We start from the raw sequence: 26419 nt of genomic DNA on the forward strand, positions 1-26419 counted from the left end.
TAAATTATTCCTATTTAAAGCTAAATACTTACCTGTAAAATAAACCCTAATATAGCTACAATATAAATTAAAATTATATTGTAGCTATTTTAGGATTAATATTTATTTTACAGGCAACTTTGTAATTATTTTAACCAGGTACAATAGCTATTAAATAGTTAATAACTATTTAATAGTTACCTAGTTAAAATAATTACAAAATTACATGTAAAATAAATCCTAACCTAAGTTACAATTAACATACAAAGAGAGAAGCGCTCTACCAGGAACGAACAACAGCTCAGTGGCTTGTTCTATGGCGATTTACCACCCGGAGGCAGCCTCTTTTAGACCAGTGTGCTTTTCACAGAAGAAAACTTTCCTGAAGTATATCAGTCTGATCCCGCCAAGTAAGGTCAGTCCAGCCCTGAAATACCAGGCAATTCTCCTCTGAACAAGGAACATGACAACCCCAGACGATCGTTTCGGCCTCCTATGGGCCTCGTCAGTGAGGTGCAGCCACATTCCTCTAAGCACACTGGGCAAGGAGTCCACGTCTGGTTTCCCCCATCACCCATAGGGAGACTTCCCCAGGGTCATAATAATTTGCATACAAAGAGAGAAGCGCTCTACCAGGAACGAACAACAGCTCAGTGGCTTGTTCTATGGCGATTTACCACCCGGAGGCAGCCTCTTTTAGACCAGTGTGCTTTTCACAGAAGAAAACTTTCCTGAAGTATATCAGTCTGATCCCGCCAAGTAAGGTCAGTCCAGCCCTGAAATACCAGGCAATTCTCCTCTGAACAAGGAACATGACAACCCCAGACGATCGTTTCGGCCTCCTATGGGCCTCGTCAGTGAGGTGCAGCCACATTCCTCTAAGCACACTGGGCAAGGAGTCCACGTCTGGTTTCCCCCATCACCCATAGGGAGACTTCCCCAGGGTCATAATAATTTGCATACAAAGAGAGAAGCGCTCTACCAGGAACGAACAACAGCTCAGTGGCTTGTTCTATGGCGATTTACCACCCGGAGGCATCCTCTTTTAGACCAGTGTGCTTTTCACAGAAGAAAACTTTCCTGAAGTATATCAGTCTGATCCCGCCAAGTAAGGTCAGTCCAGCCCTGAAATACCAGGCAATTCTCCTCTGAACAAGGAACATGACAACCCCAGACGATCGTTTCGGCCTCCTATGGGCCTCGTCAGTGAGGTGCAGCCACATTCCTCTAAGCACACTGGGCAAGGAGTCCACGTCTGGTTTCCCCCATCACCCATAGGGAGACTTCCCCAGGGTCATAATAATTTGCATACAAAGAGAGAAGCGCTCTACCAGGAATGAACAACAGCTCAGTGGCTTGTTCTATGGCGATTTACCACCCGGAGGCAGCCTCTTTTAGACCAGTGTGCTTTTCACAGAAGAAAACTTTCCTGAAGTATATCAGTCTGATCCCGCCAAGTAAGGTCAGTCCAGCCCTGAAATACCAGGCAATTCTCCTCTGAACAAGGAACATGACAACCCCAGACGATCGTTTCGGCCTCCTATGGGCCTCGTCAGTGAGGTGCAGCCACATTCCTCTAAGCACACTGGGCAAGGAGTCCACGTCTGGTTTCCCCCATCACCCATAGGGAGACTTCCCCAGGGTCATAATAATTTGCATACAAAGAGAGAAGCGCTCTACCAGGAACGAACAACAGCTCAGTGGCTTGTTCTATGGCGATTTACCACCCGGAGGCAGCCTCTTTTAGACCAGTGTGCTTTTCACAGAAGAAAACTTTCCTGAAGTATATCAGTCTGATCCCGCCAAGTAAGGTCAGTCCAGCCCTGAAATACCAGGCAATTCTCCTCTGAACAAGGAACATGACAACACCAGACGATCGTTAACCTAACACTACACTATCAATAAATAAATAAAATAAAATACCTACAATTACCTACAATTAAACCTAACACTACACTATCAATAAATTAATTAAATACAATACCTACAAATAAATACATTTAAATAAACTAACTAAAGTACAAAAAATAAAAAAGAACTAAGTTACAAAAAATAAAAAAGAACTAAGTTACAAAAAATAAAAAAATATTTACAAACATTAGAAAAATATTACAACAATTTTAAACTAATTACACCTACTCTAAGCCCCCTAATAAAATAACAAAGCCCCCCAAAATAAAAAAATGCCCTACCCTATTCTAAATTAAAAAAGTTCAAAGCTCTTTTACCTTACCAGCCCTTAAAAGGACCTTTTGTGGGGCATGCCCCAAAGAATTCAGCTCTTTTGCCTGTAAAAAAAACACATACAATACCCCCCCCCCCAACATTAAAACCCACCACCCACATACCCCTAATCTAACCCAAACCCCCCTTAAATAAACCTAACACTAAGCCCCTGAAGATCTCCCTACCTTGTCTTCACCTCACCGGGTTCAGCGATCGGTCCAGAAGAGGGTCCGAAATCTTGATCCAAGCGGCGTCTGAAGAACTCCATCATCGGGCTGAAGTCGGAAGTCCATCATCGGGATGAAGTCTTCTATCAAGCGGCATCTTCAATCTTCTTTCTTCCGGAGCGGAGCGGAGCCATCTTCTTCCCAGCCGACGCGGATCCATCCTCTTCAACCGACGCCTACTCGCCGAATGACGGTTCCTTTAAATGACATCATCCAAGATGGCGTCCCTCGAATTCCGATTGGCTGATAGGATTCTATCAGCCAATCGGAATTAAGGTAGGAATATTCAGATTGGCTGATGGAATCAGCCAATCAGATTCAAGTTCAATCTGATTGGCTGATCCAATCAGCCAATCAGATTGAGCTCGCATTCTATTGGCTGTCCCGATCAGCCAATAGAATGCGAGCTCAATCTGATTGGCTGATTGGATCAGCCAATCGGATTGAACTTGAATCTGATTGGCTGATTCCATCAGCCAATCAGAATATTCCTACCTTAATTCCGATTGGCTGATAGAATCCTATCAGCCAATCGGAATTCGAGGGACGCCATCTTGGATGACGTCATTTAAAGGAACCGTCATTCGGCGAGTAGGCGTCGGTTGAAGAGGATGGATCCGCGTCGGCTGGGAAGAAGATGGCTCCGCTCCGCTCCGGAAGAAAGAAGATTGAAGATGCCGCTTGATAGAAGACTTCATCCCGATGATGGACTTCCGACTTCAGCCCGATGATGGAGTTCTTCAGCCGCCGCTTGGATCAAGACTTCGGACCCTCTTCTGGACCGATCGCTGAACCCAGTGAGGTGAAGACAAGGTAGGGAGATCTTCAGGGGCTTAGTGTTAGGTTTATTTAAGGGGGGTTTGGGTTAGATTAGGGGTATGTGGGTGGTGGGTTTTAATGTTGGGGGGGTATTGTATGTGCTTTTTTTTACAGGCAAAAGAGCTGAATTCTTTGGGGCATGCCCCACAAAAGGTCCTTTTAAGGGCTGGTAAGGTAAAAGAGCTTTGAACTTTTTTAATTTAGAATAGGGTAGGGCATTTTTTATTTTGGGGGGCTTTGTTATTTTATTAGGGGGCTTAGAGTAGGTGTAATTAGTTTAAAATTGTTGTAATATTTTTCTAATGTTTGTTAATATTTTTTTATTTTTTGTAACTTAGTTCTTTTTTATTTTTTGTACTTTAGTTAGTTTATTTAAATGTATTTATTTGTAGGTATTGTATTTAATTAATTTATTGATAGTGTAGTGTTAGGTTTAATTGTAGGTAATTGTAGGTATTTTATTTAATTTATTTATTGATAGTGTAGTGTTAGGTTTAATTGTAACTTAGGTTAGGATTTTTTTTACAGGTAATTTTGTAATTATTTTAACTAGGTAGCTATTAAATTGTTATTAACTATTTAATAGCTATTGTACCTAGTTAATATAATTACAAAGTTGCCTGTAAAATAAATATTAATCCTAAAATAGCTACAATATAATTATAATTTATATTGTAGCTATATTAGGGTTTATTTTACAGGTAAGTATTTAGCTTTAAATAGGAATAATTTATTTAATAAGAGTTAATTTATTTCGTTAGATTTAAATTATATTTAACTTAGGGGGGTGTTAGTGTTAGGGTTAGACTTAGCTTTAGGGGTTAATAAATTTATTAAAGTAGCAGCGAGATCCGGTCGGCAGATTAGGGGTTAATAAGTGTAGGTAGCTGGCGGCGATTTTGTGGGGGGCAGATTAGGGGTTAATAAATATAATATAGGGGTCGGCGGTGTTAGGGGCAGCAGATTAGGGGTACATAACTATAATGTATGTTGCGGCGGTGTACGGAGCGGCAGATTAGGGGTTAATAATAATATGCAGGTATCGGCGATAGCGGGGGCGGCAGATTAGGGGTTAATAAATATAACATAGTGGTCGGCGATGTTAGGGGCAGCAGATTAGGGGTACATAGGGATAACGTAGGTTGCAGCAGTGTACGGAGCGGCAGATTAGGGGTTAATAATAATATGCAGGGGTCAGCGATAGCGGGGGCGGCAGATTAGGGGTTAATAAGTGTAAGGTTAGGGGTGTTTAGACTCGGGGTACATGTTAGGGTGTTAGGTGCAGACGTAGGAAGTGTTTCCCCATAGGAAACAATAGGGCTGCGTTAGGAGCTGAACGCTGCTTTTTTGCAGGTGTTAGGTTTTTTTTCAGCTCAAACTGCCCCATTGTTTTCTATGGGGGAATCGTGCACGAGCACGTTTTTGAAGCTGGCCGCGTCCGTAAGCAACGCTGGTATCTAGAGTTGCAGTGGCGGTAAATATGCTCTACGCTTCTTTTTTGGAGCCTAACGCAGCCCTTCTGTGAACTCTAAATACCAGCGGTATTTAAAAGGTGTGGGGGAAAAAAAGCACGCGTAGCTAACGCACCCCTTTGGCCGCAGAACTCTAAATCTAGCCGCTAGACTTTAGATGGTATAACTGGGTGGCGCTAATTCGCTTGGTGGTGGATTGGCAGGTAGGCATTCACCATTTTTGCAGACGCACCTTAGAACAGGCAGTTCTGGGAGACATATCGCTAGCTTACTTACCACACGTAACAAATCTTAAAAGCATCAAAACTTTGGGTCTTGATTTACTGTATAGAGATCCCTTGAAAGCTTGACACCAAGCACATACATTTCGGAAAAAATCTTGCCACGCTTCTATTTACTTACCTATTGGTAAAAACCCAGACTTCCCAGCGGGGTCAGACGCACACCCTTTTACACTCTGGGAGCAATGAGGCTTGACCTCTATCAATCACTTACTAGAACCGCTCATGCGATCCGTCAAAATGTTTGCCTCCTTACAAAGGGAAAACAACTTACCAAGTATTCATTTTTACGCATTGTTGCAGGTACGAAACTATATAGGGACATTGGTCAGAGATAATACAGTGTTTTGGTAAGGTTCCCCTTTCCGTCTCACACAAGCTTTATACAAAATGTGAAAATTCTCTACATTATATGTGGTCATGCCCTCTGATTAGACAATACTGGGGTAGAATCCAATATAGGATTAAAAAAAATTAAACATTCCACTCACGTTACACCCAGAACCCATTTTGTTTTTGCAATGGGACCCACAGTATAGACAATATGACTCAGTGTTAAGTTTGGTGATTTTAATGGTGAGGAAATGCATTTTTAAACAGTGGACTAAAAGTCTGATCCCCTCTTTCACTTGTTTAAAAAACATGTTGAAATTACAAATATATTTACAGAACAACTAGATGTGAGAATGGATGTACAAAACAGATTGAATCTATTTTTAAGAAAATGGGCGCAGACTTATACTGACATTTGAGTTAGAAATTCAGAGGCAGATTTTACAACCATTCAGAGACACTACTATATTCCTAGAGGATACATTAAGAGGAGATTGGTCTCACTTATTTTGATATCATCAAACTTCACTACATGTACCCATTCAAGCCTTCATATCCCCTAATACACTTCATCTTGATTCCCTCCCCTTCCTTTTCTCTCCGCTGGGTTCCATCGCCAAAGAAGGAATGCAAGCAGGTTTATCCACCTGAGTCATGCCGATAGTTTACAGTTTAAAGTTCTAAGTTAGTTTTTATTATTTTAGTTAGTTCAAAAAAAAAAAAAGTAAAAATTGAGAAGACAAGGAGAAAAAGCGAGGGAAAGAGGGATCTCAGGTTATGAAGTAAATAGCCAGATTTTTTTTATGTCTCTTGTTGTGTTAACAATGGAAATGGTTTACTCTATGCTAATGCAAAATGTATGATCATACAAGGTTTTTCTTTTTTTTTTGTATTATTTCCTTTAGATTCTTGACAAAATGTGTTTACATGGTGCCAAGGCATACTGTAGTAACATTTATACTGTATCTTATAAGAATTCACTTATGTATGCTTTCTCCCTCTCTCAATAATAAAAAAGAATAAAAAAAAAATATTGAACATAACACATGAATAAATATCACCAGAATGGAAACCAACTACAGTCCATAAGAAAGTCATATGTGTATATATAACATAAAATACATACATACCCTGGGTTACAAAGGTAATGGTTATAAAAAAATAACTATGTTTCAAGGCGTTGTTCTTGATATTCCTAAGGTGTTCACTCCATCATGGGTGGTTTGCCCTAAATATTGAAAACCACATTTGCATGTTAGGACATACACCACAAATGTCAAATTACAGGAAAGATGCTCCCTAATACTAAACATCTCTCCTGTAACATTAGCTGTAGTCGTGGATGACCGGTGTGTAATTTATTGGCACATTGAGCACCTCTTATGTCCACACTTAGACACACCAATTGATCTACATATAGGCGTAGGATACATGGATCTTCTAAATTTATTCCTCTTTGATATTACTACTAGTGATGTTGCGAATAGTTCACTGGCGAATAGTTCAGGCAACCATAGCTTGTTCGCGTTCGTCGCAGTGGGCGAACATATGCGATGTTTGATCCGCCCCCTATTCGTCATCATTGAGTAAACTTTGACCCTGTATCTCACAGTCTGCAGACACATTCCAGCCAATCAGCAGCAGACACTCCCTCCCAGCTCCTGTACAGCAGCCATTTTAGATTCATTCTGATCCTGCATTCTTAGTGAGAGGAGGGATAGTGTAGCTGCTGCTGATTTTATAGGGAAATTGATAGCTAGGCTAGTGTATTCAGTGTCCACTACAGTCCTGAAGGACTCATCTGATCTCTGCTGTTAGGACAGCACCCCAAAAAGCCCTTTTTAGGGCTAGAACATCTTTTTTTTTTTTTGCCTGTGTAATTTTGACTGTGAAACATCAGTCTGCTAGTGTAATCTAATTGCAGTTGCCTGCCTGCAGTGCCACCACTCATATCTGTTGTAACAGTAGTGTAAATTTTGTAAAAAAAAACTTTTTTGAGTGTGAAACATCAGTCTTCTAGTGTAATCTAATAGCAGTTGCCTGCCTGCCAGTGTGTGTGCCAGGTCCACTTGCTAAGTGCCACCACTCATATCTGTTGTAACAGTAGTGTAAATTTTGTAAAAAAAAACTTTTTTGACTGTGAAACATCAGTCTGCTAGTGTAATCTAATTGCAGTTGCCTGCCTGCCAGCGTGTGTGCCAGGCCCACTTGCTAAGTGCCACCACTCATATATGTTGTAACAGTAGTGTAAATTTTTTTAAAAAAAACTTTTTTGACTGTGAAACATCAGTCTGCTAGTGTAATCTAATTGCAGTTGCCTGCCTGCCAGCGTGTGTGCCAGGCCCACTTGCCAACTAGTGCCACCACTCATATCTGTTGTAACAGTGGTGTAAATTTTTAAAAAAAACTTTTTTGACTGTGAAACATCAGTCTTCTAGTGTAATCTAATTGCAGTTGCCTGCCTGCCAGCGTGTGTGCCAGGCCCACTTGCCAACTAGTGCCACCACTCATATCTGTTGTAACTGTAGTGTAAATTTAAAAAAAAAAACTTTTTTGACTGTGAAACATCAGTCTTCTAGTGTAATCTAATTGCAGTTGCCTGCCTGCCTGCCTGCCAGCGTGTGTGCCAGTCCCACTTGCCAACTAGTGCCACCACTCATATCTGTTGTAACAGTAGTGTAAAAAAAATTTTAAATTTTTTTTTGACTGTGAAACATCAGTCTGCTAGTGTAATCTAATAGCAGTTGCCTGCCTGCCAGCGTGTGTGCCAGGCCCACTTGCCAACTAGTGCCACCACTCATATCTGTTGTAACAGTAGTGTAAATTTAAAAAAAAAAAAAATTGACTTTGAAACATCAGTCTGCTAGTGTAATCTAATAGCAGTTGCCTGCCTGCCAGCGTGTGTGCCAGGCCCACTTGCCAACTAGTGCCACCACTCATATCTGTTATAACAGTAGTGTAAAAAATTTTTAAAAAAACTTTTTTGACTGTGAAACATCAGTCTGCTAGTGTAATCTAATTGCAGTTGCCTGCCTGCCAGCGTGTGTGCCAGGCCCACTTGCCAACTAGTGCCACCACTCATATCTGTTGTAACAGTAGTGTCTGGGAAATTATATATCTATCAAATTTATCTATCCTATCTATCTATCTATCATCGTATCTATCAAATGTATATTGCATCTATTGATCTATCTATCTAATCTATGTATCTATCTATCTATCAAATCTATCTATCTCATGGCCGGACTGTTTTGTGACAGCCACTTGTGTTTCGGCCAAATGTCCGTTGGCTAAAAGTCCGGCCACGATTGCACGCGCAGTGCCCCATATTTGAAGTAGGAGGACCGACCAAGCATCTTTTTCCATCTCCCGGTTCCTAAAATCCATGCCATATACACCTCCCCCGATAGGGGGAGTAACAGGTATTAAACTGATCAGAATAGTACTACTTAACACACCACTCATATCTGGTGGCACAGTAGATTGCACGCGCAGTGCCCCAAATTTGAAGTAGGAGGACCGACCAAGCATCTTTTTCCATCTCCCGGTTCCTAAAATCCATGCCATATACACGTCCCCTGGCGCTGCAACTGCCTCTGGGAACCTTACCATGGGTCCCAGACCGCACGTCTTATCTATCTCTTGGTTGTGCAAATGGACTGTTTGCGGTTGTTTGCGGTGCGTTAAACGGGGAGTTTGGTCTGTCACTGTGAAGCGGGCGTAACCCTTACACTACCTGATTGATACAACATCATACCTGATGTTTTAAAGCACGTTATTCCAAACAATTTAGGAATGTTAGGTGATTTATGCCCTTTATGGCTTAAAACCAGACTCTGCATCAACTATGCAATTTTCCGTGGGTGTTTTGCCATGGATCCCCCTCCGGCATGCCACAGTCCAGGTGTTAGTCCCCTTGAAACAACTTTTCCATCACTATTGTGGCCAGAAAGAGTCCCTGTGGGTTTTAAAATTCGCCTGCCTATTGAAGTCAATGGCGGTTCCCCCGGTTCGCCCGTTCGCGAACAGTTGCGGAAGTTCGAGTCCGCCGTTCGCAAACGGAAAATTTTAAGTTTGCGACATACCTAATTACTACCTTACTTGGTGCTAGTTTTTGTTGCAAGGTGGGTGCTCTTTTAACAATTACATTAGGTTTGACTTGCTAAGTCTTCTTTAGAATTGGATCTTTGAATAAGATTGGCCAATGTTTCATTAAGACCATTTTGATTGCCCTAAAGTTAGAGTTGAACTGGGTTACAAATAAAGGTTGATCTCTTTTATCTATATGAAACTCCATATTTTTATTGTTATTATATATTAACATGAGGGACCTATCAAGGTTTCTTGCTTATTCACAAATACTTACAATGAGTTTTGGAGGATATCCTTTATCTTTGAACCTTCTCTCTAATACTCTAGATTGTATATTGAACATCTCAACCAAGCTACAATTCCTAAGTATTCTACAAAATTTACTGTAGGGGACATTACGTTGTCAACTTTTAAGGTGATTGCTCAAAAATTTTAAAACATTGTTTACTATCCACTGATTTAAAGTAAGTGGAAGTAGATAAATTCCCAATTGAATCCCAGGCCAATATCACAACTAAAAACTCAATTTGATGGTTCCGATTCAGTCTTACATGTTTCAGCTGCTCCCAGCCGTACTCATAGACAATGTATCTTCCTCTACATTCTATCCTCATATACCTTATGTGATCAGTCCAGTGACGTAATTAAAAACATATGCGCTACCTCTAGTTGTTAACTCTTCCTTGCCCAATAGTGTTCTATCATGGGCATGCCCATTTTCATAAATGGATTTGCTTTCTTGATATCTTTTTTTAATCTTACAGGTTATTTCACAAAAATATAACCATTATTTGTCTTTATATTTCATTTGTAATATTTAAATCAACAATTATAAATACAGGTAGCCCTCAGTTTACGCCGGGGTTAGGTTCCAGAAGGAATGGTTGTAAATCAAAACCGTTGTAAATTGAAACCCAGTTTATAATGTAAGTCAATGGGAAGTGAGGGAGTTAGGTTCCAGGCCCCTCTCAAAATTGTCATAAGTAACACCTAATACATTATTTTTAAAGCTTTGAAATTAAGATTTTAAATCCTAAACAGCATTATAAACATTATAATATAGATTGTATCATCATCAAACTAAGTTTAATGAGCAAAAACATTTGCTAACAGCACCTAATTAAATAATCACACAACAGTCTGCATCATCATTAAAATAAGTTTAATGAACAAAAACGATTTTTTTTACTTGCATTTTTCTGCAATCAGTTCTCTGCATTGTTAGCATGTTAGATAATATTGGGTCTGCACCTATTCTATGCATTTCAATCTGCAGTGATTAATAGGCAGTTAGGCACCCTCACCTCAAGCAGCTGGACAGGAAGATAATAGGGAAGTGGCTGCTAAAACTTGTTGCTCGATAGCTAATGTCTGCTCTGTGTACACAGATCAATTTAAGGCTGTTAAGTTGCATAACTTTGCTGAAAAACAAGGGACAGCTCCACCTACTGGCTATTTTAATTAGTGCACATGACTGAAAAAAAAGGTTGTTATTCTGAAACGGCGCAAATTGAACCGGCGTAAACCGAGGGCCACCTGTATATTTATTTACATAATTAATGGGAAAATAATACACAAACAAATAAGCATTCTCTCTCTTGTACTGTATATTTATTCAAACAATAATAGATTATGTATTGAATTTTATTTTGGACACTTATTCCCTAAAGCTGATGAGGTCATATCTAGAATTTAACAAGCAGAAATTGAGACCAGCACCTTTTTTTGAGTGTGCCCGTCACAATGGAGTATCTGAATCCTCCAAAATTTACAGTCTAAATTAAAGAGATGTGACAACACCACAAGTTCAACAGGTGAAAGGTTTATTGGAGAACCTGAGACCTCAAAAAATGTGACATTTCGGACCTAAATGGTCCTTAATCATGCGTGATTAAGGACCATATCTAGAATTTAAACCAATGGGAATTCTAGTCTGCAACCAAAATATTCAATAGATTCCCCTCTTACTGAGTTGTTATTCCCCTTCTGCCCCCCACCCCCCTCTTGGATTTATTTAAATTTTTTAAATAATCTTCTAAGAGAAGAAGTTAGTCTTTCTATCATGGCATTCTATGAAATGCCTTGCCACTGGGGACTAGTTTCTTTCTGTTCTCTATAGAATCAGATGTTATATTGGATAGATGTTCCCTTGTTCTATTTTTTGCTTCACGCACGTGACATTTACTCTACATACTGTAGTTTGCAATCAATCAAATAGATCACATATGTGGTTCTGCAGTTAACATATGTATCAATTTTAAAGGTTTCTCCTGTGACTGTTGAAACAAAGTTGTTTCCTGTCTTCACATAACTACAAGTTCTACAATCTAAGTAGCCACATCTATAGTTGCCTTTTATTTCAAGCCAAGTAGATCTTACTATTTCCTCTTTTTGGATGGTTGGTGAAACCATATTAAAAATGGCAACCTCTGTCCACAAAGTCTCGCAAATATTTATTGTATCAGGTTATACCCACATTACATATACCCCCCCCCCCCTGTAACAACCATAGTCCAAACCTATGTGCAGCTGTTTGTCATCTTTCTATGAACCCTGTCAATAAACTTGCTTTTCAGGATGTGTGTCTGTGTTTTTCTCAGTGTCTGTGTGTGTCTGAGGGTTTGTGTCTCTGTGTTAGTGTGTATGTTTATCTGTGCGTTAGTGTCTGTGCGCGTATCTGTGTTAGTGTGTCTGTGCGTGTGTATCTGTGTTAGTGTATCTATGTGTGTGTCTGTGTGTATATAAATGTAATCTCTATTCATGTATATGAGGAATTTTAGTGAGTATGTTTATCTGTGCGTTAGTGTCTGTGTTAGTGTTTCTGCGTGCTTGTCTCTGTGTGTGTGCACGTGTTAGTGAGTATGTTTATCTGTACGTTAGTATCTGTGTTAGTGTTTCTGCGTGCTTGTCTGTTTGTGTGCATGTGTGTTAGTGTGTATGTTTATCTGTATGTTAGTGTCTGTGTTAGTGTATATGTCTGTGTATAAATGTAATCTCTATACAAGTATATGAGGAATGTTAGTGAGTATGTTTATCTGTACTTTAGTGTCTGTGTGCGTGTCTGTGTTAGTGTCTGTCTGTGTATTTTTGTATGTTAGTGTCTGTGTGTGTGTCTGTTAGTGTATCTGTGTGCTTGTCTGTGTGTGTATGTGTTAGTGTGTATGTTTATCTTTATTTTAATGTCTGTGTGTGTCTGTGTTAGTGTATTTGTGTGCTTGTCTGTGTGTATATGTGTTAGTGTATCTGTGTGCTTGTCTGTGTGTGTGTATGTTTATCTTTATGTTAGTGTCTGTTTGTGTGTCTGTGTGCGTGTCTGTGTTAGTGTATCTGCGTGCTTGTCTGTGTGTGTGTATGTTTATCTTTATGTTAGTGTCTGTTTGTGTGTCTGTGTTAGTGTATCTGTGTGCTTGTCTGTGTGTGTGTATGTTTATCTTTATGTTAGTGTCTGTTTGTGTGTCTGTGCGTGTCTGTGTTAGTGTATCTGCGTGCTTGTCTCTGTGTGTGTGTGTTAGTGTGTATGTTTATCTTTGTTAGGCCTAGATTTAGAGTTGGGCGGTAGCCGTCAAAACCAGCGTTAGAGGCTCCTAACGCTGGTTTTGGGCAACTGCCGGTATTTAGAGTCAGTAATTAAAGGGTCTAACGCTCACTTTCCAGCCGCGACTTTTCCATACCGCAGATCCCCCTACGCCAATTGCGTATCCTATCTTTTCAATGGGATCTTTCTAACGCCGGTATTTAGAGTCGTGTCTGAAGTGAGCGTTAGAAATCTAACGACAAAACTCCAGCCGCAGAAAAAAGTCAATAGTTAAGAGCTTTCTGGGCTAACGCCGGTTTATAAAGCTCTTAACTACTGTGCTCTAAAGTACACTAACACCCATAAACTACCTATGTACCCCTAAACCGAGGTCCCCCCACATCGCCGCCACTCGATTAATTTTTTTAACCCCTAATCTGCCGACCGCCACCTACGTTATACTTATGTACCCCTAATCTGTTCCCCCTAACACCGCCGACCCCTATATTATATTTATTAACCCCTAACCTGCCCCCCACAACGTCGCCGCCAGCTACCTACAATAATTAACCCCTAATCTGCCGACCGCAAAGCGCCGCCACCTATGTTATCCTTATGTACCCCTAATCTGCTGCCCCTAACACCGCCGACCCCTATATTATATTTATTAACCCCTAATCTGCCCCCCTCAACATCGCCGCCACCTGCCTACACTTATTAACCCCTAATCTGCCGAGCGGACCGCACCGCTACTATAATAAAGTTATTAACCCCTAATCCGTCTCACTCCCGCCTCAATAACCCTATAATAAATAGTATTAACCCCTAATCTGCCCTCCCTAACATCGCCAACACCTAACTTCAATTATTAACCCCTAATCTGCCGACCGAATCTCGCCGCTACTGTAATAAATGGATTAACCCCTAAAGCTAAGTCTAACCCTAACACTAACACCCCCCTAAGTTAAATATAATTTAAATCTAACTAAATAAATTAACTCTTATTAAATAAATTATTCCTATTTAAAGCTAAATACTTACCTGTAAAATAAACCCTAATATAGCTACAATATAAATTATAATTATATTGTAGCTATTTTAGGATTAATATTTATTTTACAGGCAACTTTGTAATTATATTAACCAGGTACAATAGCTATTAAATAGTTAAGAACTATTTAATAGCTAAAATAGTTAAAATAATTACAAAATGACCTGTAAAATAAATGCTAACCTAAGTTACAATTAAACCTAACACTACACTATCAATAAATTAATTAAATACAATACCTACAATTACCTACAATTAACCTAACACTACACTATCAATAAATTAATTAAATAAAATACCTACAATTATCTATAATTAAACCTAACACTACACGATCAATAAATTAATTAAATAAAATACCTACAAATAAATACAATGAAATAAACTAACTAAAGTACAAAAAATAAAAAAAATATTTACAAACATTAGAAAAATATTACAACAATTTTAAACTAATTACACCTACTCTAAGCCCCCTAATAAAATAACAAAGCCTCCCAAAATAAAAAAATGCCCTACCCTATTCTAAATTAAAAAGTTCAAAGCTCTTTTACCTTACCAGCCCTGAACAGGGCCCTTTGCGGGGCATGCCCCAAAGAATTCAGCTCTTTTGCCTGTAAAAAAAACACATACAATACCCCCCCCCCAACATTACAACCCACCACCCACATACCCCTAATCTAACCCAAACCCCCCTTAAATAAACCTAACACTAAGCCCCTGAAGATCTTCCTACCTTATCTTCACCATACCAGGTTCACCGATCCGTCCTCGGAAGTCTTGATCCAAGCCTCGGAAGTGTTGATCCAAGCCCAAGAATCAAGTTCAATCCGATTGGCTGATCCAATCAGCCAATCAGATTGAGCTTGCATTCTATTGGCTGATCGAAACAGCCAATAGAATGCGAGCTCAATCTGATGGAGTTCTTCAGCCGCCGCTTGGATCCAGACTCCAGCCCGAGGATGGACGTCACTCTTCAGCCCCCCGCTTGGGCTTGGATCAACACTTCCGAGGCTTGGATCAAAACTTCCGAGGACGGATCGGTGAACCTGGTAGGGTGAAGATAAGGTAGGAAGATCTTCAGGGGCTTAGTGTTAGGTTTATTTAAGGGGGGTTTGGGTTAGATTAGGGGTATGTGGGTGGTGGGTTGTAATGTTGGGGGGGGTATTGTATGTGTTTTTTTTACAGGCAAAAGAGCTGAATTCTTTGGGGCATGCCCCGCAAAGGGCCCTGTTCAGGGCTGGTAAGGTAAAAGAGCTTTGAACTTTTTAAATTTAGAATAGGGTAGGGCATTTTTTTATTTTGGGGGGCTTTGTTATTTTATTAGGGGGCTTAGAGTAGGTGTAATTAGTTTAAAATTGTTGTAATATTTTTCTAATGTTTGTAAATATTTTTTTTTTTTTTGTAACTTAGTTCTTTTTTATTTTTTGTACTTTAGTTAGTTTATTTCATTGTATTTATTTGTAGATATTGTATTTAATTAATTTATTGATAGTGTAGTGTTAGGTTTAATTGTAGATAATTGTAGGTATTTTATTTCATTAATTTATTGATCGTGTAGTGTTAGGTTTAATTGTAACTTAGGTTAGGATTTATTTTACAGGTAATTTTGTAATTATTTTAACTATTTTAGCTATTAAATAGTTCTTAACTATTTAATAGCTATTGTACCTGGTTAAAATAAATACAAAGTTACCTGTAAAATAAATATAAATCCTAAAATAGCTATAATATAATTATTATTTATATTGTAGCTATATTAGGGTTTATTTTACAGGTAAGTATTTAGCTTTAAATAGGAATAATTTATTTAATAAGAGTTAATTTATTTCGTTAGATTTAAATTATATTTAATTTAGGGGGGTGTTAGTGTTAGGGTTAGACTTAGCTTTAGGGGTTAATCCATTTATTACAGTAGCGGCGAGATTCGGTCGGCAGATTAGGGGTTAATAATTTAAGTTAGGTGTCGGCGATGTTAGGGAGGGCAGATTAGGGGTTAATACTATTTATTATAGGGTTATTGAGGCGGGAGTGAGGCGGATTAGGGGTTAATAACTTTATTATAGTAGCGGTGCGGTCCGCTCGGCAGATTAGGGGTTAATAAGTGTAGGCAGGTGGAGGCGACATTGAGGGGGGAAGATTAGGGGTTATTAAATATAATATAGGGGTCGGCGGTGTTAGGGGCAGCAGATTAGGGGTACATAGGGATAATGTAAGTAGCGGCGGTTTACGGAGCGGCAGATTAGGGGTTAATAATAATATGCAGGGGTCAGCGATAGCGGGAGCGGCAGATTAGGGGTTAATAAGTGTAAGGTTAGGGGTGTTTAGACTCGGGGTACATGTTAGGGTGTTAGGTGCAGACGTAGGAAGTGTTTCCCCATAGGAAACAATGGGGCTGCGTTAGGAGCTGAACGCGGCTTTTTTGCAGGTGTTAGGTTTTTTTCAGCTCAAACAGCCCCATTGTTTTCTATGGGGGAATCGTGCACGAGCACATTTTTGAAGCTGGCCGCGTCCGTAAGCACCGCTGGTATCGAAAGTTGCAGTGGCGTTAAATTATGCTCTACGCTCCCTTTTTGGAGCCTAACGCACTGAAAACCGAGCCATTCTGTGAACTCTAAATACCAGCGGTATTTAAAAGGTGCGGGAGAAAAAAAGCACGCGTAGCTAACGCACCCCTTTGGCCGCAGAACTCTAAATATAGGCGTTAGTGTCTGTGTGTGTGTGTATTAGTGTGTCTGTGTGTGTGTTAGTGTGTATGTGTGTGTTAATGTGTCTGTGTGTGTGTGTGTTAGTGTCTCTGTGTGTGTGTGTGTGTGTTAATGTGTCTGTGTGTGTGTGTGTGTGTTAATGTGTCTGTGTGTGTGTGTGTGTTAGTGTGTCTGTGTGTGTGTGTGTGTTAATGTGTGTGTGTGTGTCTGTGTGTGTGTCTGTGTGTGAGTGTGTGTCTGTGTGTGTGTGTGTGTTAGTGTGTCTGTGTGTTTGTGTGTGTGTATGTTTATCTGTACGTTAGTGTCTGTGTCTGTGTGTGTGTGTGTGTTAGTGTGTCTGTGTGTGTGTGTCTGTGTGTGTATGTTTATCTGTACGTTAGTGTCTGTGTGTGTGTGTGTGTTAATGTGTCTGTGTGTGTCTGTGTGTGTGTGTCTGTGTGTGTGTGTGTGTTAGTGTGTGTGTGTGTGTCTGTGTGTGTATGTTTATCTGTACGTTAGTGTCTGTGTGTGTCTGTGTGTTTGTGTCTGTGTGTGTATGTTTATCTGTACGTTAGTGTCTGTGTGTGTGTTAGTGTGTCTGAGTGTGTGTGTGTTAGTGTATCTGTGTGTGTGTGTCTGTGTGTGTATGTTTATCTGTATGTTAGTGTCTGTGTGTGTCTGTGTGTTTGTGTCTCTGTGTGTGTATGTTTATCTGTACGTTAGTGTCTGTGTTAGTGTATCTGTCTGTGTATAAATGTAATCTCTATGTACAGTATGTATATGAGGAACGTTAGTGCCTTCTTTTAATAAAAATAATTATAAAGAAATTAAAAAGGTTTATTTTTAAAAATGTTGTAGTTTATTTTGTTTCCTTTGCTTAAGGTACTCACTTAGGGCTTTATTACAAGTGATGTGCTCAGCATAGCATGAGTTGTGCTGTCAATATCACAACTGCATTAACTTTACCACAGTATTACAAGTTAAAAGTAAAAACAACTGTAAGAGCGCAAACTTTATCTATATATAATATATATATAACTGTGTATTTACTGTAAAAATGTTATATTCCAATGTTCTTCACATAGGAGAAAATGTTATTTGTATTTTAGTTATTCCAATTTATATCTGTATATTCCTATACCTATACATATATTCATATAGATATATATACCTGTAGATATATATTTTACACAAATACCCATCAGATATACTGTTATATAAAAATATATATTTAAAAATAAAAAGATCATTTCTCTTGTAAGATGTATCGAGTCATCAGATTCATCCTTACTTGTGGGATATTCTCCTCCCCTACAGGAAGTGGCAGAGAGAGCACCCACAGCATAGCTGCCTATATAGCTCCCCCCTTTGCTCCACCCCCCAGTCATTCTCTCTGCCTGCTTAAAGGGCCATGATAGCCACATTTTTTCTTTCATGTTTTAGAAATATAATGCATTTTTAAACATCTTTCTAATTTACTTCTATTATCTAATTTGTTTTATTCTCTTGATATTCTTTGCTGAAAAGCATATCTAGATATGCTCAGTAGCTGCTGATTGGTTGCTGCACATAGAAGCCTCAGGTGATTGGCTCACCCATGTGCATTGCTTTTTCTTCAAATAAGGATATCTAAAAAATGAAGCAAAATAAATAATAGAAGTAAATTGTAATGTTGTTTAAATTTGTATGTTTTATCTGAATCATGAAAGAAAGATTTTGGGTTTTGTGGCCCTTTAACTGCTAGGGAGGGCAAGAGGAGTGTGGTGACAAAAATGTTAGTTTTTTATTTTCTCAAGCAAAAGTTTGTTATTTTAAATGGTACCGGTGTGTACTATTTACTCTCTGGCAGAAAAGGGATGAAGATTTCTGCAAGGAGGATGATGATCTTAGCATTTTGTAACTAAGATTCACTGCTGTTCTCACAAGGGCTGAAGAGTACAGGAAAACTTCAGTTGGGGGAACGGTTTGCATGCTAAGCTGCATATGAGGTATGTTCAGTCTATATTTTTCTAGACAGACTGTTAATTCTAGTAAAGGCTGGCATTATTCCCATGAGGGAAGGGTAAGCTGTATTCAGACTCTTTGATAGGAATTTCAGCTTGCTTGAAGGGCTCATTAGTTACTGGTGACACTGTTAAAAGAAAAAAACGTTTTTGTTTATTCAGTGAATGATGCAATTATAACGTTTTTCTGAAGGGACTAAAGGGATCATTGTGGCTTGTTTTTTTTTGTTTTTTTAACCCACATGGTTAATTTAGAGACACTCTGGTGTTTGTTTGATAGGCCTCAAAACATTGAGTGAGGTGGGAGGGGCCTATTTTCGCGCCTCAGTTGCGCAGTTTCTTTTCCTTAGAGACATCTACCTGCTTCTCCTGAGGTTCCTTCTGTATTTGAGGGCTGTAAAAGAAGTTTTTTCCCCCACAAATCGTTCTGAAGGGCAGGTAGGAGCCACAGCAGAGCTGTGGCAAGGTGCTGAAAGTCGTTTTTTACCGGTTTTGACATTTTTTCCATCCGGTTTTGCCATTAAGGGGTTAATTGTTTATTTGCATAGCTGTGCAAAGTCACTTAGTCTTTATGATGCTACTGTAAAAATTTAGTTAAGTTTACTGCTTTTTTACTCTGTTTTGCAGAATTTGTGCAACTTTTTTTCTCTTAAAAAAGTTTTAATTCTAAGTGTTATTTACTTTGATTACAGTGTTTTCCAAGCTTGCTTGTTACATTACTAGCCTGTTTAACATGTCTGACACCAAGGAAAATCCTTGTTCAATATGTTTGGAAGCCATTGTGGAACCCCCTCTTAGTATGTGTCCCAATTGTACTGATATGTCTATAAACTATAAAGAACATATATTAGCACTTATAAATAGAGCAATAGATGATTCTCAGTCAGAAGTAGATGAGGGTTCGCCATCTAGCTCTCCCCAAGTGTCACAACCAGTAACGCACGCTCAAGTGACGCCAAGTACCTCTAGGGCGTCAAATTCTTTTTACTTTACAGGATATGGCCACAGTTATGAAAACAACCCTCACATAGGTTTTATCTAAACTGCCTGGTTTACAAGGAAAGCGGGACAGCTCTGGGTTTAGGAAAAATGCTGAGCCGTCTGGTGCTTTAGTAGCCATATCTGATATGCCCTCACAATGCTCTGAAGTAGGGGTAAGGGATTTGTTATCTGAGGGAGAAATTTCTGATTCAGGAAAGACGCTTCCTCAGACAGATTCTGATATGACGGCCTTTAATTTTAAGCTTGAACACCTCCGCTTATTGCTCAGGGAGGTATTAGCGACTCTAGATGATTGTGACCCTATTGTGGTTCCAGAAAAATTGTGTAAAATCGATAAATACTTAGAGGTTCCTGTTTACACTGATGTTTTTCCAGTCCCTAAGAGGATTGTGAATATTATTACTAAGGAGTGGGATAGACCAGGTATTCCGTTTCTCTCCCCCTCTTGTTTTTAAGAAAATGTTTCCCATATCTGACACCATGCGGGACTCATAGCAGACAGTTCCTAAGGTGGAGGGAGCTATTTCTACTCTGTCTAAGCGTAAAACTATACCTATCAAAAACAGTTGTGCTTTCAAAGATCCTATGGATAAAAAATTAGAGGGTCTCCTGAAGAAAATTTTTGTTCATCAGGGTTTTTCTCTCCAACCTATTGCGTGCATTGTTCCTGTAACTACTGCAGCTGCTTTCTGGTTTGAGGCTCTAGAAGAGGCTCTTCAGATGGAGACTCCATTAGAGGAGATTATGGACATAATTAAGGCCCTTAAGTTGGCTAATTCTTTTATTACTGATGCCGCATTTCAAGTGGCTAAATTAGTGGCAAAGAATTCATGTTTTGTCATTTTAGCATGCAGGGCGTTATGGCTTAAGTCCTGGTCTGCTGATGTGTCATCTAAATCTAGACTTTTGAACATCCCTTTCAAAGGAAAGACCCTATTTGGGCCTGAACTGAAAGAGATTATTTCAGACATCACTGGAGGGAAAGGTCATACCCTTCCTCAGGATAGATCAAATAAGATGAGGACCAAACAAAATAATTTTTGTTCCTTTCGGAACTTTAAGAGTGGTCCCGCTTCAGCTTCCTCTGCAAGAGGGGAATTTTGCCCAATCCAAGTCAGTCTGGAGACCTTACCAGGCATGGAACAAGGGTAAACAGGCCAAGAAGCCTGCAGCTGCCTCTAAGACAGCATGAAGGGGTAGCCCCCGATCCGGGACCGGATCTAGTAGGGGGCAGACTCTCTCTCTTCACTCAGGCTTGGGCAAGAGATGTTCACGATCCCTGGGCTTTAGAAATTGTGTCCCAGGGATATCTTCTGGAATTCAAAGACTCCCTTCCAAGGGGGAGATTTCACATTTCTCGACTGTCTGTAAACCAGACAGAGAGAGAGGCATTCTTACGCCATGTAGAAGACTTACATACCATGGGGGTGATCCGCCCAGTCCCAAAAGAGGAACAGGGGCTAGGATTCTACTCAAACCTGTTTGTGGTTCCCAAAAGAGAGGGAACTTTCAGACCAATCTTGGATCTCAAAATTCTAAACAAATTCATCAAAGTTCCATCATTCAAGATGGAGACTATTCGGACTATTCTACCTCTGATCCAGGAGGGTCAATATATGACTACCGTGGACTTAAAGGATGCGTATCTACACATCCCTATTCACAGAAATCATCATCTATTTCTCAGATTCGCCTTTCTAATCAGGCATTACCAGTTTGTGGCCCTTCCCTTCGGGTTGGCAACGGCTCCAAGAATTTTCACAAGGGTGCTAGGGTCCCTTCTGGCGGTTCTACGACCACGGGGCATAGCAGTGGCGCCTTATCTAGACGACATCTTAATTTAGGCGTCGTTTTTCCAGCTAGCCAAGTCTCACACAGACATCGTGTTGGCTTTTCTGAGATCTCACGGGTGGAAGGTGAACATGAAAAAGAGTTATCTCTTCCCTCTTACAAGAGTTTCCTTTCTAGGGACTCTGATAGATTCGGTAGAAATGAAAATATTTCTGACGGAGGTCAGAAAATCAAAACTCTTAACCTCTTGCCGAGCTCTTCATTCCATTCCTCGGCCATCAGTGGCTCAGTGTATGGGGGTAATTGGACTCATGGTAGCAGCAATGGACATAGTTCCTTTTGCCCGCCTATACCTCAGACCACTGCAACTATGCATGCTCAAAACAGTGGAATGGGGATTATGCAGATTTATCTCCTCAACTGCATCTGGACCAGGAGACCAGAGATTCTCTTCTCTGGTGGTTGTCTCAGGACCATCTGTCTCAGGGAATGTACTTACGCAGGCCAGAGTGGCTTATTGTAGCGACAGATGCCAGCCTGCTAGGCTGGGGTGCATTCTGGAACTCCCTGAAAGCACAGGGCTTATGGTCTCGGGAGGAATCTCTTCTTCCAATAAACATTCTAGAACTGAGAGCGATATTCAATGCACTTCAGGCATGGCCTCAGCTAGCTTTGGCCAAATTCATCAGATTTCAGTCAGACAACATCATGACTGTAGCTTATATCAATCATCAAGGAGGAACAAGGAGTTCTCTAGCGATGATGGAGGTAACCAAAATAATCCAATGGGCAGAGGATCACTCTTGCCATCTCTCAGCAATCTACATCCCAGGAGTAGAGAACTGGGAGGTGGATTTCTTAAGTCGTCAGACTTTTCATCCGGGGGAGTGGGAACTCCATCCGGAGGTATTTGCTCAGCTGATTCAGCTATGGGACACACCAGAATTGGATCTGTTGGCGTCCCGTCAGGATGCCAAACTTCCTTGTTACGGGTCCAGGTCCCGGGATCCCAAGGCGGTGCTCTAGCAGTGCCTTGGTCCTTCAAACTGGCCTATGTATTTCCACCGTTTCTTCTCCTCCCACGTCTGGTTGCCAGAATCAAGCAGGAGAGAGCTTCGGTGATTCTGATAGCACCTGCGTGGCCACGCAGGACTTAGTATGCAGACCTAGTGGACATGTCCTCGGTTCCACCGTGGACTCTGCCAATGAGGCGGGACCTTCTAATCCAAGGTCTTTTCATGCATCCAAACCTAGTTTCTCTGCGTCTGACTGCTTGGAGATTGAACGCCTGATTCTATCAAAGCGTGGTTTCTCTGAGTCGGTCATTGATACCCTGATTCAGGCTAGAAAGCCTGTTACCAGGAAGATCTATCATAAGATTTGGCGCAAATATCTTTATTGGTGTGAATCCAAAGGTTACTCGTGGAGTAAGATTAGGATTCCTAGAATATTGTCTTTTCTCCAAAAAGGTTTGGAGAAGGGATTATCAGCTAGTTCCCTTAAGGGGCAAATATCTGCTTTGTCTATTCTACTACACAAACGTCTGGCAGATGTCCCAGACGTTCAAGCATTTAGTCAGGCTTTGATCAGAATTAAGCCTGTGTTTAAACCTGTTGCTCCGCCATGGAGTTTGAATTTAGTTCTTAAAGTTCTTCAAGGGGTTCCGTTTGAACATATGCATTCCATAGATATTAAGCTTCTATCTTGGAAAGTTTTGTTTTTAGTAGCTATCTCTTTGGCTCGAAGAGTTTCTGAGCTATCTGCTTTACAGTGTGATTCCCCTTATCTTATTTTCCATGCAGATAAGGTGTTATTGCGTACCAAACCTGGGTTAATTCCTAAGGTTGTTTCTAATAAGAATATCAATCAAGGGATTGTTGTTCCTTCACTGTGTCCTAATCCTTCTTCAAAGAAGGAACGTCTATTGCACAATCTTGATGTGGTTCATGCTTTAAAGTTCTATTTACAAGCAACTAAAGATTTCCGTCAAACATCTTCATTGTTTGTTGTTTATTCTGGTAAGCGGAGAGGTCAAAGGGCTACGGCTACCTCTCTTTCCTTTTGGCTGATAAGCATCATCCATTTGGCCTATGAGACTGCTGAACGGCAGCCTCCTGAAATAATTACTGCTCATTCTTCTAGAGCTGTGGCTTCCACATGGGCCTTTAAAAATGAGGCTTCTGTTGAACAGATTTGTAATGTGGCGACTTGGTCTTCGCTTCGTACTTTTGCTTCTTCGGAGGCTATTTTTGGGAGAAAGGTTCTACAAGCAGTGGTGCCTTCCGTTTAAGGTCCCTGTCTTGTCCCTCCCTTGATCCGTGTCCTAAAGCTTTGGTATTGGTATCCGACAAGTAAGGATGAATCCATGGACTCGATACATCTTACAAGAGAAAACATAATTTATGCTTACCTGATAAATTTATTTCTCTTGTGATGTATCGAGTCCACGGCCCACCCTGTTTATTAAGACAGGCATATATATATTTTTATTTTTAAACTTTCAGTCACCACTGCTCTGGTGACTGAAAGACAGCTCTGCTGTGGGTGCTCTCTCTGCCACTTCCTGTAGGAGGAGAATATCCCGCAAGTAAGGATGAATCCGTGGACTCGATACATCACAAGAGAAATAAATTTATCAGGTAAGCATAAATTATGTTTTTCTTCTATGTGAATAATCTTGGAATGTAAAATAAGCGCAACTACCTTCGGGTATAGTGCACTTGTTTAAATGCAGTGGGGATGGGGCAAGATTGATAAGTGTTAGCTTATTTTTCATTCAGCGTGCTCAAATGAAGTCTGTGGGGAGAAGTTAAGATGGTGGAGGTATCTGAAGTGTGCACAATTTACTTTTGACTTGCAATACGCTCGCTAACCCCCATGCACAAAAACCTCATAGGGTTTATTCTCAAACAGAAGCGTAAATACTTCACTACTTGTAACCTAGCCCTTATTGTATTGTTTATCATGATGCAGATGTCTTCGTTGCTCGTGTTCCTTTAAGATGAAGAGGCCCATTTATCAAGCTCAGAGCAGACGGACAGGAATCGCCACAATTCAACTCGATCGAGTACGATCGGGTTGATTGACACTTCCTTGCTGGTGGCCCATTGACCGCGAGTCAGCAGGGGGCAGCGTTGCACCAAAAGCTCTTGTGAGCTGCTGGTGCAATGCTGAATACGGAAAGCATATTGCTCTCCGCATTCAGCTAGGTCTTGTGGACCTGATCCGCACTGTCGGATCAGGTCCGCAAGACCTTTGATACATAGGCCCCGAAGTCATAATTGCTGCTGTTTCAATTACATCACAGTCGCAGAAGGATTTTTGTTGTTTCACTGACAATGACATCACAATTACAGAGGGATTTCTGTTGTTTCACTGACAATGACATCACAATTACAGAGTGATTTCTGTTGTTTCACTGACAATGACATCACAGTCACAGAGGGATTTCTGTTGTTTCACTGACAATGACATCACAGTCACAGAGGGATTTCTGTTGTTTCACTGACAATGACATCACAATTACAGAGTGATTTCTGTTGTTTCACTGACAATGACATCACAGTCACAGAGGGATTTATGTTGTTTCACTGACAATGACATCACAATTACAGAGGGATTTCTGTTGTTTCACTGACAATGACATCACAGTCACAGAGGGATTTATGTTGTTTCACTGACAATGACATCACAGGCATAGAGGGATTTCTGTTGTTTCACTGACAATGACATCACAATTACAGAGGGATTTCTGTTGTTTCACTGACAATGACACCACAGTCGCAGAGGGGTGTAAATACAACAGTAGATTTAAGCCTGAGCCTAACGATTTTGTGTAGCGTATTCCTAAATAAAATTGTAAAAAGCTTGGTGGCAACATGTTGCAGTGTCACAATGCCACAGTAAATGATGACCATTTACATAATAAAAAATAATGCCTGTTCAGAACTATCGGCAGGGGCAGCTTTAGTACTGTGAAGCTTGCCCAAGATCAAGATCAAAACAACATTTCACTGTCAAAATTATTGACAAGACTGACCTGGATTCTGCTTATCTAAAGACAGTGTCCGGATAAGCAGACATTTTGCAGATGTTTGATCATCCAAACATAGTGAAAATAAAGGAGTCCTTCAACATAAGGAGGACAATGTACCTTGTTCTTGAGTACATCAGCGGAGGAAATTTGACTAAATTTAATAAATCCAAGAAAGCACTAGAAGAGGAAGCAGCATGTCCTTTGTTTCGCCAGTTGGTGAGTGCAGTTCAATATATTCACCAAAAGAACATTCCACACCTGGACCTCAAGCCCAACAATATCTTGGTGGATACAGATAACACCATCAAGGTAGCTGATTTTGGTATGAGTGATACCTTTACAATCAGGAAGGATCTAGAGAGCCACTGTGGTGCACTCTATTACAGAGCTCCAGAGATTCTTCAGGGAAAATCTTATAATGGACCAAAGGCAGATGCCTGGAGCCTAGGGATTATGCTCTACAAACTGGTCACTGGCTCCCGGCCATTTACTGCATGCACAGAACAGGGTATGTTAGAACAAATTACCAACAGTACATACCATGTTCCTTTCTATTTGTCCTATGACTGTGAGAATCTTTTAAACAAGCTCATGGTAGTGGACCCCAGAAAGAGATGGAGTCTGGAGGAAATAATGAAGGATTGGTGGATGAATACTGGCTACGAAAATGACATTCTTCAGCCATATATGAAATCCCCATCTCTACCAGCTAACAAAAAGAGAACAAGGATACCATTGGATGTTTCTGTGGAAGTGTCCTCCTGTCAGGGTTTTTTCCCTGTTTTGTTTGCCATGTGCTGCTGGCAGCCATTTTACTCACCTCTCTTGCTGACTCTGGTGCATACTGTGTGATGCTGCTCATTTCCTGCACTTCCTTTTATGGCCAGACTGGTGTACATCATCTGT

Source organism: Bombina bombina, chromosome 7, assembly GCF_027579735.1.
Source record: "Bombina bombina isolate aBomBom1 chromosome 7, aBomBom1.pri, whole genome shotgun sequence".
NCBI lineage: Eukaryota > Metazoa > Chordata > Amphibia > Anura > Bombinatoridae > Bombina > Bombina bombina.